At 40.3% G+C, this 12,426-nt stretch overlaps 1 pseudogene; it reads left to right on the top strand.

The window, feature by feature from the left end:
- The window catches only part of LOC119338016, an 11,739-nt pseudogene extending 6,261 nt beyond the window's left edge, over positions 1-5,478 (top strand).
- The last annotated feature ends 6,948 nt before the right edge of the window (positions 5,479-12,426 follow it).

Here is a 12,426-nt window from a genome sequence, read left to right as displayed (position 1 = left end):
ATCCCCATCCTCACATCCCACGATTATCCCTCCATAATCTAGGTCGTGATTGCTTGAAGTACCTCCTCGATCAATGCTTATCCGCCATCCCTCAACACCACCAGGTTAGCAAGCTCCTCGGCTATTATTTCTTCATTGAATTCCGCATGGGCAAGCTAAACATTGTGCTTGATGCCTTATCCTCTTGGAAGGAGCACCAAGGATTGTTGACAACACTGTGTGGCCCATGCTTCATGCTCTTGTCACCTTGCGCACATCTATAGGCACATAGCCGACACTTGGATTTGCAACAACAGCAAGAGGCAAGTAACCTCGGGGCACTTTAGGGTTGCACCAACGGCCTTCTAAGATTTGGTGGATGAATCTACATCTTGTCATCCTCTCCGCCATTCCCACCATACTTGCCTTGGCACATGACAGGGCCATGATGGGATTCAAAGGATATTGCAATGCCTGTGTACTGACTTCCATGTGTCAAGTGCTCAATATGTGTTGTGAATGACTTTGTGGGTATTTGCACATTTCCCAACAGATTATGTTACAGTATATGCACCCAAGAAGCCTCTCGCAATCTATGGCACTCCCATCCCAGATTTGGGTACATATTAGCACCTTTCATGAGTGCGTGGAAAACAAGTCATTCTTTTAGTGGTGGGTCTTTTCTCATTGATGGCGCACTTCATTTTTCTTGTTCATTTCCTTACTAACAGTAATAGTCACACATGCTTTCTTCACCGACATTGTATGGCTTCATGGTCTACTAGAGATGATAGTGTATGATCAAGACCCTATCTTTACAAGTCAGCTAGAATTCTTCAGCCTCTCTACGGTTCAGTTCCACATGAGCTCTGCTTTCCATCCTCGGTCTGAAGACCAAACAAAGTTTGGCAATCATGTAATTGCAACGTCTCTATGATGTATATAATAAGCGGTCATCGCCGCAGTTGGCTCCAATGGCTTCCTTGGGTAGAATTATGCTATAATACACCCTTTCATACTGCCATAAGGCGCACTCCATTCAAGGTTGTTTTGCGCATGCCCCTGGCTCTATGGTTCTATATATGATACTGATGCAACAGTTGATTCCTGACTTTAAGACATGGATGAGTTCATTACTAATGCTCAAGACCTTCTTCAGGCCCACCTGCAGCGTGACAAGTAATATTATGATGCCAAGCATTGTGAACTCTCCTTGAATATTGATCAATAGTTTGGCTCGGCCTACCCACCATTCAATGGCTTCTTTGATAAATCATGGAAAGTTTGCGCCACGTCCATGTGGTAGGCCACCACGACATGTAGCTTGCATACCCCGGCGAGGGTTACACGACAGCAGTGCCCAAGTCTATGCTCTGCTCACTGTACATGAGCACCACCTACAACATCACTCTCCCTTTCATTGCCAAACTCGCACCTCCATCTCCCATATTGTCGTGGACGGCTCAATGTTGTGCTCGCCAAGGACAGAGGTTGACACAACCATGGCACCCGCCGATACCGAGATGTCGGCGCGTCCAGGCATGTGAGGTCGCTGGTGTTGACATTTGTAACTCCGCCAGACTAGCTACCGGGTATGAGACCGGTACACCTGGCTATCACCTGGGATCTAGACTGTCCCCATAGATCAACACCAGCCTTTCCTGTGCATTTTATCCTCACTTGTAAGCACTTAGGATCAACTTCCCAGTCGGTCATCCATCCTCAAATTACCTCAGGCCAAAATGCTTAACTTGGATGTTCTTTGAACAAGAACTTCTAGAAATGAAGGTGCACCCTGTTGAGTGAGTAGTCTATCAATCATCTTAACTCGAATGTTATATACACCCCCGCCCCTCTTGGAATATCTGTTGTCATCATCGGCCTTATAGCAATGTTCCCTCTTAGCATATGTCTATGTGTGCCAGTGCCAGCATCCACATGTGACATGTTGTGTGCCATGCAAATGACTGCATCACTAACTTGTACACGTTCAGGTAACCGCGAGGATTAGCTCTGAACCATTATGTAACACCCTCGGACTGGCTACTGGGTATAAGACCGCCATGCTTTTCAACCACCTGTGATCTAAACTAGCCCCACAGACCAACACTAGTCTTTCATGTACACTTTGTCCATGCGCACCCGGGATCAACTTTCATAGGTCATCCATCCTCAAATTACCCCATGCCAAGCATGTTTAACCTGGAGGTTCTTTGGAGATGAGATTTCAAAAAAGAAGGTGCACCTTGTTGATATGACTAGTCTATCAATCCTATTAATCCAGATGTTCTATAACAACATGCTCTTTGGTTGTAAAGTACCGCCATATTGTGTGTGCAGAGGTGTGGATCTGACTCCAATCCGGAGCAATGTCTTGTAGCTGGTACCGACGTGGCTGTGACGAGGAGGGTAGTCTGCGGCCATGGGGTCAGTAGCTAGTTGAACATTGCTTGTCTCTTGGTCATGCAGTCGTGGGTAGTGGTTGGCACCATGGTTGGCGTGTATAGGTCTTGGCAGCAATGCCCCAGTGCGAGCACTTTCTAAATCTGACAAGTGATGGGGTCCATGATAGAGGATGCAAGGGTGGTGTACCGAAGATACAGTATTGAATAGATTGATTTGGATACAAAAGACTATATACTCTTTTGATTGCAGGAGTAACTTCTAATCTCCACCTTTAGGAATTGTTTGGATATACATAATTAGCCATGAGTTTATATAAAACTAGTTTTTATCTGGCTTTTAGTAAAATGAGTTTTACTAGTAGCTTTGTGAATAATCAGTATAGGAAAAATAGTGTTTGGGATTAGGAAAGTATAAGCTAGTCTTCCGATTTACTTATTTGGATAACAATCCATATTCCCCTCTCTGTGAGTTGTGGAAGTAGGATGGCATGAAAAGAGTGTGGGGCGTGAGGAAGTTAGTTAGGATCCAGTGTTGCTAAATCACATTTTTGGAAAAACAACAAATAGTCGTTTTTCTGCGTTCGTGAAATTCTAAGTTTCCTAGAAAAAAGTTCTTTGTATACGCGGATTAGTTAGAATAGCCAGACAAGATTAGTTAGACATTTTTTCTAGTTTATAGGAATTGTGTTTTGTATATACTACTTATCCAAACAACCCCTTAATCTGCATCAAAATTTGTAAACTTTTCTAGGGGGGTGTACCGAAGCAAAGTTTAAGGACAGTTTAAGCCAGATGTTACATTCTTTAGTATCTCACTTCTGACCTTTATTTTTCTTGAAAACTAAATAGCATTTCCAATAATGTTTGTATATTTTGATGTTGCATTATTGGCACTTTATGTTCAATATCTCATTATCGATATTTTGTTCTTAAAAATATTTACCTTTTCCGACATTGTTTCTATATCTTGATGTCCATAATCTCTCTGACAAAATATGCATTCTTGGTGCTCAACCATAATATGCTTAAATCTTTATTTCTTTTGTCAGAAAGTAATTATTAAGTTCTAACTTTAGTTTTTTTTTATTGTATGTGCGATTCAGCATGCAGAAATCGATTGACTGTTATAAGGCTTATACAAAGGATACTGTTAACAACAAGACAGTACAGCCAGATATATAGGTGAAGATCCTAATATATGAACTTCCTGGTTGATTAAGACTTGAATCATCCATTACAATTATGTTAACAATATCTGACAAGTGATATCAAAGTTATAGTACATCTCCATTTTGTATATATTGAGGCCTTTTTATCCAGAATATAGCCATAACACAGTATACTAGTGACGCAATTTGCTCTGTCTCTTACAGCAGTATATTAATTTGTCAGTGACCGGCATGACAACTATACATATTGATCCACGCCACTATAATTCAATTGATATATAATAGCTAAAAGGCAAACCTTCACGTGCACGACCCTTATAATGTACTTAATGTAGGAATATGATCACAATATGCTCTCTTTAATACTGTATTTACCATGTTGACTAATGATTGGATGCAATTCTACACCTTCAATGAATACAACAAAAGAAATGTTAATATTGACATGGTCGTGCATCTAAAGTTCAAAACCGTCGAGGATTATGCCATTCTTCATTTAACCAATTAAAAATCAGGAGCCATCAATGTTGTTGCAACTAATATATGCCAGCCCACTATTGCAATATCACATGGACGCATGTTACGAGCAAAAACATGATATATACTGCCCTATAGTATTCTGTAAAATAAGGACATAAATGTTTGCTCTGGTCATCATAGTATGGCATGTGATGTGACGACACACATTCTTACGCTGAATCTTCTGGATTCTGAACTGCAGCAAGTCAAAGCTGATGCTCTAAGCTTGGCAAAGAAACTTGAAGCTCTTGAAGATACGAAGCGGTAAGCAATCTTGTCACTTTCTGAAGCCTAATTATACTTAGACAGCCGAAAATAATGTTGTGTTATATGAGGTGCAAAAAGATCTTGGGCGAAAATTTAGGAGGATGCTCTACTGAAGAACTGCATTTTCTGGAAGGAAAAATTGAGAAGAGTCTCCGCGTCATCAGAGGAAAGAAGGTTGGCTAGTTCAAAACTCTTGAATTCTACAAAACAGCCGAGCTGCTAAATTTGACACGAACTAACATGAATCTGTGTATGTGTTCACTCCACTGCCGCCAGACCCAGCTGCTCGAACAGCAGATAGCTAAACTGAAAGAGAAGGTATGTCCTCAACTGATGCATAACCCCAAAGGCCAGAGTAATGTCTGGCGTGTTTTTTTTTTAAATCTTACAGCAGCCTATGTACATACTCACAGTACACACGCCAGCTAATTCTTCATGCTTCTTGTATCTCCATGTTCAGGAGAGGACGCTTCTCAAAGACAACGAAGACTTGCGCGGAAAGGTGATGACTTTGAACAAACTACTATCAGTCACTCTCGCAGTGCAAACTCCGAACTGCTCGCTTTTTTTTTTTTTTTTTTGCTAGTAGAGCTGCAGAGTACCTAATATCTTATATGCAAGAGACAGAGAGAGCATAGCAAATTAATCTCCCACCCATCATGTAGTAATATGTATGGAATTCCAATCAGTCACTGACGTCCATCTTGTCGCTGCAGCAGCGCAACCTTGAGGCGCCGCTGTTGCTTTCTGCCCCGAACTGCGTCGCACCTCTGCAGCCAGAGCAGGAGCCGGTACCGAGGGACGAGGACGTGGAGACGGAGCTCTACATTGGGTTGCCCGGGGTTCGCTGCCCCAGCCGGCGGTCAGGTCAAGCCAAATAGGTAACCAGCCCGAAGGTTGAGCATCACACCAATAAACTCTCTACAGATCCATGAAGTGTCCGATCAGTAGTCCACCATTTCTGTTATTCTCTATATTTAGACAGAATCTGTAATGTCTTGCAAAGCTAAATTAGCGGCTGCGACGATGACAAACCTGCAGAGAACCTCTGATGACTGAACTCAAGGTGAAACGCCCAGCACACCAATTGTTTCTTGGCCTGGCTGTATATATAGAAATTACGAAGCTGCTGTCTCTCATGTCCCTATTGTTTCTTCGTTTCCGGGCATTGTCGTTGTAAATTAGCGGTGATCATGGTTTCTTCTCCTTGTAGCCGCGCCCCTCTGTGGCCCCGGATCCCCTGAACTGTTTGCTATTTCTACTTCTATAATAATATCGACCTGTGAAGTTTGTGCAAAATGAACTGATAGATATCTATAGTAAGGGTAAAAAAAAGATTAAAAGACATCTAAAGTGTTGCTGCTTTCGATTCTATTGGACTGTTGCTTGTTTGAGTTGGATTATATCGAACTCTCAGGATTCGCGACACCAAGTATCAACGTCGTGCCCCTTCAGATACCGAGTTGGTGCGATAAGTCCGGGATTGTTTCTCTTGGACCCACATAGCCAGCGATCATTCCCCATGCGAGAGGACCCTGGCGAAACAATCTTTTCCCCCACGAGGAGGGAGATCAATAATACTAGACATACAGGGTGATTGATACAAAACTTTACAGGGAGAGAACGTGGCTTCCTCTAACTGGCGCCCCCCTGATTTTCACTGGTGGGCCTGCCCTTCTAATTAGATCTCTGCCAATCACACCCCAACAGCCCCGTAAACCCCCTGTAACTTCCTGTACGTCTAGCATTGCTCGAGGGAGATAGGGAGTGTTTTTGTTCGCTGGGAAACCATTGCAAGAAAAAAACGGCCTGAAAATGCTATTGTGAGCTCGAGCTCACATGTTCTCAGATGAACAGTAAAATCCGAAAAATAGTAAAAAAAGTTAAAAAGAAATGTATTTCTTTGTCAAGAAACATTAAAGATTTTTCTACACGTGTGCAAATTTTCGCAATTGAATCACATTTGCGGATGTGTCAGCAAAAAAAAAACAATGCTTCAAAAAACACACTATTTGGAGCATCAATTTTGTTGTTTTTGCTGCACCTCCACATATGTTGTTTTTGCCCAGCTTTAGCAACAAAAAAAGAGGCATTAACCATTGCAAAAAAGAAAGATCTTAAAAAGGTTAGAAATAATTCGCACACAAATTAATTAACTAAAAACATGCAAAGATGCCATCATTTTTATAATAAAAGAAACCGCATAGCCAGTAAGTGAAAATAATAATAAATATATTGTATGTGTTTTGATGTGTATGGATGAAGAACTTTGAATTGTTATTAGATCATGGTTTCAAGTACCTGATAAGTTGCCATGATTTTACTCTAATTAATTGCCACCCCGAAAAACAAAAGTTGACTCTACAAAAAGTTTTCAATAAATTGCGAGTGACATACTTGAATAAAAAGGAATTTATGAATTTTTCCGTGAAAATGTTTCATGCCATGTCACTGAGCAAAATTTGCCATGTTTACGAGAACATTGTTTCTTTATTTTTTACATGGACCAATACAGACATGTGTCAGTACAAAAATTTCTAAAAGTTTGCCATGTTAGCATTACATATTCCACAAAAAAAATAGTTTTCCATGGATTAGAAAAAAATTCATCGACTTGCCATGTGACACTGAATTTCATAAAATAATTGACACCACTTTGCAGGAGGGAAAAAAATGAAATTTCCATGTGAGCAACATTTCTTTTTAAAAATATCATGAGTTAGTACACACACAAAAATTGCCATGTGAAATGAACTAAAATTATGTAGGTTTGTCATGTAGTAGGAAGCAAAATTGTCATGGCGTGTAAAAATTGCTATACTACCTAAAATAAAGTTACCATGACGGAAATCCCTTTTGGAGCTCGGGCTCCAGTAAGGCCTCCAAATTCAAATTTGAAATTTCATTAAAATTCATATTTGTACAGTTCAAAAAATTCTGATTTTTTTCACAGATATACATGAAGGCATAATACACATGTGTATAAATTTTCAGTTCAAAATACATTGAAATGAGGGCTGTGCAAAAAAGACAAATCTGGGGTTGTTTAACACATGATACTATTCATTCTCCCAGGCCATGGATTTGTCTTTTTTGTACAGGTCGCAACTCAAGATATTTTATCATGAATTTTTACGCACATGTGGGTTACATCCTTACATACACTCATATTTTTTTTCAGAACTTTTTGAACCATAAAAGTTTGAATTTGATTTTTTTTCAAAAATAAAGGTCTCCATGGAGCTCGGCCTCCAAACCGCCATTCTCGTTACCATGAGCTAATTAATAAATTTGACAGGGTCTAAACAATGAAAATAGCCATGGTACCTAAAATAAAGTTACCATGAGCTAATTAAGAGAATTTCCATAGTGTAAAATAATGTGTTTGCCATGCTACATGTAATGGCATGGCTATTTGAAATTATGTACATTTTGCCGTGTAGTGGGAAGAAAAAATGACATGGTTTGTAAAATAAAATTGCCATGGACTAATTACTAAGTAAAAAGCTTGCCATGTTCTAAATAATGAAATTGTCATGCTACCAGCAAAAAATACCATGGTGTATATCATTTGGTATTAGGATTTGAGATCCTCTTCATATATTTATGTTAATAGTCTTCTTGATGTTGGGCGAAGTCCACCATGTAACATATGTCAATTTTGGACAGAAGGTTATTACTACTGTCATGACGGCTAGTTGCGGAGGTAGATTAGTGATAGGGCCTATCTCCCTTCGTTCCTGATCGTTGCAGCAGGGGTAAACGAAGACCACGCTTAAGCTGCGTCAACGGGGGAAGACTCTTTAATTATCATTCAGTAACCGGTGTGGGGATGAATGGTAGGCGTATGTGATACGAGACTGTCATGTGCATGCACGTATATGTATTTTGCTCCGCCCACAGATAAAAACATATAAAATGGCTTAGGAGTCTAGCGTAACATTATGCTTAGGCGTTGGTCATTTAGACGCATACTAGTGAGGAATCCAAACTCGGTGAGAACACCTTAGTGCTATTGATTTCAACAAGCTTCACTTACGCAATGCGTCACTTTATTTTACTTTTGCAAGTTTATTTTTCTGTTCACCACAATTCACCGATGTTTTTATCCCGTTCCACTTTGCTTTGGATCATATATAACTTACAGGCATTGCTATTTAAACCCTTTGAGAGACTGAGACCAATTCAGGTGCTCTCTATGGGATTGATACTCTTACTTCAGAAAATATACAACTAAACATTGTGCACTTGCAGGCCATCAGCAAGGCCGCCTAGGCAAGGGTGACTGTTGTCGCGGAGGACCTCTGTAATCACATGAAAGAATGTAATTTGCTGAGGTCCAAGAACACCTTAGACGCCAGTGTCAAGCAGCTCAGTCTGGACCTGAAGGAAGCCCGTTTCCAGGCATCGTCCTCCAAGGAGGAACTAAAGCAGGCCTCGGAAATCCCATCTGGTAAGTGATACGTCTCCAACATGTTCATAATTTTTGATTGTTCCATGCTGTTATATTGTCATTCTTGGATGTTTTACAATCATTTTATATCAACTTTTAATCATTTCTTGGGACTAACCTATTGACATAGTGCCCAGGGCCAGTTGATACTTTTTGCTTGTTTTTTACTTCGCAGGAAAAAAATACCAAACGGAGTCCAAACGCAAAAAAAACTTTTTGGTGTTTTTTCTGGGCCAGAAGACACCAGATGGGCCAAAGAAGTACCAGAGGGGTGCCCCGAGGGGGCACAACCAACCTGGGCTCGCCTGGGGGGCAGGCGCGCCCTGGTGGGTTATGCCTACCTTGGTGGCCTCCCGCACCGCCTCTTTGCTCTATAAATACCCCAATATTCCAGAAACCCTAGGGGAGTCGACGAAAATGAATTCCAGCTGGCGCAAGTTCCAGAAACACCAGATCCAATCTAGACACCATCACGGAGGGGTTCATCATCCTCATTGGTGCCTCTTCGATGATGCTTGAGTAGTTCATTGTAGACCTACGGGTACGTAGTTAGTAGCTAGATGGATTCCTCTCCCTCATTTGATTCTCAATACAATGGTCCCTTGGAGATCTATTTGATGTAACTCTTTTTGCGGTGTGTTTGTTGGGATCCGAGGAACTTTAAGTTTACGATCAGATCTATATTTTTATCCATGAAAGTTATTTGAGTCTTTTGATCTCTTATATGCATGATTACTTATAGCCTCGTATTTCTTCTTCGAATCTTTGGTTTAGTTAGGCCGACTAGATCGATTTTTCTTGCCACGGGAAGAGGTGCTTTGTGACGGGTTTGATCTTATGGTGCTTGATCCCAGTGACAGAAGGGGAATCGACACGTATGTATCGTTGCCATTAAGGAAAATAAGATGGGGCCTATTTCTACATAAATATATCTTGTCTAGATCATGTCATCGATCTTATTGCATTACTCTGTTTTTCCATGAACTTAATACACTAGATGCATGTTGGATAGCGGTCGATGTGTGGAGTAGTAGTATTACATGCAGGCAGGAGTCGATCTACTAATCTTGAACGTAATGCCTATATAATGATCATTGCCTGGATATCGTCATGATTATTTGAAGTTTATCAATTGCCCAACAGTAACTTTTTTACTCACCGTATGCTATTTTTCTCGAGAGAAGCCACTAGTGAAATCTACAGCCCCCGGGTCTCTTCTTTATCATATTTGCCTAGGAGATCTATTTTTTATTTCTTTTATTTCCAGGTCTATTAATCCGAAAACATAAAAATACCTTGCTGCAATTTTTATTTATTTATTTTATCTCGCGTTCCCGCGAGATCTATTTATCCAATCTACTATAATTTTACCTATCTTTTTACCCATGAGGGATTGACAGCCCCTCTCTTTCGTCGGGTTGCAAGTATTTGTTCTTTGTGTGCAGGAGTTGTTTACATGGTGTTGCGTGGTTCTCCTACTGGTTCAATAACTTTGATCTCATAACTGAGGGAAATACCTACCGTCGTTGTGCTGCATCATCCCTTACTCTTTGGGAAAATACCGACGTAGTTCAAGCCGCATCAAAAGGAATTTCTGGCGCCGTTGCCGGGGAGGATCAAGTCAAGATAGTCTCTCGACAACTCACCAATTTATGGCGCCGTTGTCGGGGAGACATCATCAACATCTACCAGGTTGCTAATCATAAATCTCATCTCCTTGCAATTTACATTATTTATCATTTTCCTCTCGTTTTTCTCTCCCCCACTTCACAAAAATTTGTCGTTTTATTCGCCCTCTTTTTCGTTCGCTATTTTCTTGTCAGATCTGTTTTTCAGTCCAATCTTGTTGTGTAGTTACGATGACTTAAGAGAACACCAAGTTGTGTGATTTCTCCAATACCAACAAATATGATTTTATTAGCACTCCGATTGCTCCTCCCACCACTAGTGCGGAGTCTTGTGATATTAATGTTGCTTTGTTGAATCTTGTTATGACAGACCAATTTTCCGGTACTCCTAGTGAGGATGCCGCGTCCCATCTTAACACATTCGTGGTATTATGCAATATGCAAAAGAAAAAAGATGTGGACAATGATATTGTGAAGTTGAAATTATTCCCGTTTTCTTTGCAAGATCATGCAGAAATTGGGTTTTCTTCTTTGCCTCGCAATAGTATCAATTCTTGGGATAAGTGCAAAGATGCTTTTATTACTAAGTATTTTCCGCCTGCGAAAATTATTTCCCTTAGGACGTAAATCATGAATTTTAAGCAACTTGAGCATGAACATGTTGCGCAATCTTGGGAAAGAATGAAATTGATGCTAAGAAATTGTCCTACTCATGGTTTAAATCTTTGGATGATCATACAAAAAATTTATGCGGGATTAAATTTTGTTTCTAGAAATCTTTTAGATTCTGCCGCGGGTGGTACTTTTATGAAAATTACTTTGGGTGAAGCTACTAAATTGCTAGACAATATTATGGCAAATTATTCACAATGGCATACCGAAAGAGCTCCTACTAGTAAAAAAAGTTAATTTGGTTGAAGAAATTTCTTCTTTGAGTGAAAAAGTTGATGCTCTTATGAAATTGGTTGCTAATAAAAGTGCTCCTATTGATTTTAATGGTGTGCCTTTGTCTACCTAGATTAAGCAAAATAGTGATGCCGTAGATGTGAATTTTATCGCTCAAAACAATTTCAATAACAATGCTTATAGAGTTAATTTTAATCCTAGGCCTTTTCCTAGTAACACTACTAGGGAAAACCCTAGCAGTAGCGCGGGTATTTTGCCTATCAGTAGCGCGGGATGACGTGCTACTGATAAGGCGCTAAAGCTAACGTGTAGCAGTAGCGCCTGTCATCCCACGCTACTGCTATACATGGCTAGCAGTAGCGCGCTTTAGTGCAGAGCTCTGCTGCTAATATCTGCAACGCTTTTTAGCAAGAAGCGCTACTGGTAAGGGAGCGCTATTGCTAATTTTGTTCCCCTCGCTACTGCTAGTTTTATTAGTTTCTATTTTTTTCTGCATATTTGTTTTGTATTTGAATAGGCTTTATACAATAATCTTTAGCATATCATACACATACAAATGTAATTATAGCATATACATACAAATAGTCTCATCAAATCATGTCATCATCATAATCATCATCCAACACAAAATGGTCTCTCGTCATCATCTCGAAAATAGCGATACAAGTCTCGATTACTTGCAACTACATCGTCATCCATCTAAACAATGATATACGCGAGAAGAGCTACACTATGAGTGAGAGAGGAACTATGAAGTACATGAGTTCGTATCCCTCTCTCGCATTAGCGTGAACCTAAACTAACTACTGGCTGTCACTCGGAAACCAAAAACTGGTACACCTGGGCCTGACACTCCGGCCACTCGTCATATACTCCTGGCGTAGCACTTCTTTGCCATCGATGATCTATGCACCTGCATCGTCACATGAGTCGATGATATGCAACATATATAGTTGAGCAACAGAAAGAGACAGACTTGGCAAAAATAGAAGCAACATATCATAAGCATAAATAACAAAGTTCATCATACCCAAAATGCCGTATCTAGAGTGATCTTCGCTAGTCGAGGAGGAGGACGGTTTAATTACATCACAAATAAA

The sequence above is a fragment of the Triticum dicoccoides genome, chromosome 1B (genome assembly GCF_002162155.2).
Source record: "Triticum dicoccoides isolate Atlit2015 ecotype Zavitan chromosome 1B, WEW_v2.0, whole genome shotgun sequence".
NCBI classification, from domain to species: Eukaryota; Viridiplantae; Streptophyta; class Magnoliopsida; order Poales; family Poaceae; genus Triticum; species Triticum dicoccoides.
This window is presented reverse-complemented; position numbering and strand designations above follow the sequence as displayed.